This window comes from Chionomys nivalis, chromosome X (genome assembly GCF_950005125.1).
Source record: "Chionomys nivalis chromosome X, mChiNiv1.1, whole genome shotgun sequence".
NCBI lineage: Eukaryota > Metazoa > Chordata > Mammalia > Rodentia > Cricetidae > Chionomys > Chionomys nivalis.
The window spans coordinates 66,062,382-66,063,562 of record NC_080112.1 but is presented as its reverse complement, the minus strand read 5'-3'; the positions used below and the strand labels follow the sequence as shown (position 1 = coordinate 66,063,562).

Sequence of the window (1,181 nt, the reverse complement as noted above, 5' to 3'; positions counted from 1 at the left end):
TCTCAAATTGTTCCCCACAAATGAAACAGAAGAAATGATGCCAAAATCATTCTATGGGTCCACAGTTACCCTGATACCCAAAACAAATATTCAACAAAGAGAATTACATACCAATCTCCCTCATGAACATTGATGCAAAAATACCCAACAAAATACTGGCAAACTGAATCCAAGAACACATCAAAAAATAAAAAGCATCTACCATGATCAAGTAGGCTTCATCCCAGGGATGCAGGGATGGTTCAACATAAGAAAATTTATCAATGTAATCTACCATATAAACAAACTGAAAGAAAAAAAAAACACATGGTCATCTCATTAGAGGCGGAAAAAACTTTTGTTAAAATCTGACATGTCTTCATGATAAAAGTTCTGGAGAGGACAGGGAATCAAGAAAATAACTAAATGTGCCTCTTCTGTGTAACTAAAGTCTGCACCGGCTGAAGGTGCATGTGATTTGGTGATGAGTTCCCAGAAAGGCAACGTGGCTCACTCCAGGTCTCTTAAAGCACCAGAATACATTCACCTTCAAAAATGACAAGTTCGATAAGAGTGTTCAGACCAAGAAAATTAATGCAAAACTTCATGATGGAGTATGTCTGTGCTGCAAAGAAGTTCTCAAGTGGTGTGTAAAATACAGCAAATACAAATCTCTGTCAAAGCCTAAGAAGTGTGTCAAATGTTTACAGAAGACAAGAAAGGACTCTTACCACATAAGATGTAGACCATGTGCCTGTGAACTTGAAGTTTGCGCAAAATGTAAGAAAGAAGACATTGCTATTCCGATTAATAAAGAACCAGAAAATTTAGCAAATACTGAAAATCAAGGTTCTAACTGTAAACAAAGTTGCAAAGGGAAGGAAGACAGTGACGAGGAGGATGAGGACTCTTAGGTGACCTGACAGCACCATGTCAGCTGCAGAGGGCTTGGCAGACACAGAGACATCCAATATGGGAATCAGAAAAAGGCTGTACAAAATAGGCAGAGCTGACACATGAGCAATATAAATTATTTATAACATTTGAATAACAGAAACTTTCAGGTTTTCACAATAAAACTTGAGCTGCATATACAGAATATGTATGGAAACTTCCTGTGGCCTGTTGTACAATCTATGGAAATTGTTTAGAAAAGCATGTTATCTAGTGTCAAACTATCCAGTGTTGAGAACTGCTGATTG

The 1,181-nt window shown here is 37.4% G+C and overlaps 1 pseudogene; it reads left to right on the top strand.

The window, feature by feature from the left end:
- The first annotated feature begins 463 nt into the window (after positions 1–463).
- LOC130868673 (uncharacterized protein C9orf85 homolog) lies at positions 464–893 on the top strand (annotated as a pseudogene).
- Positions 894–1,181: the final 288 nt, after the last annotated feature.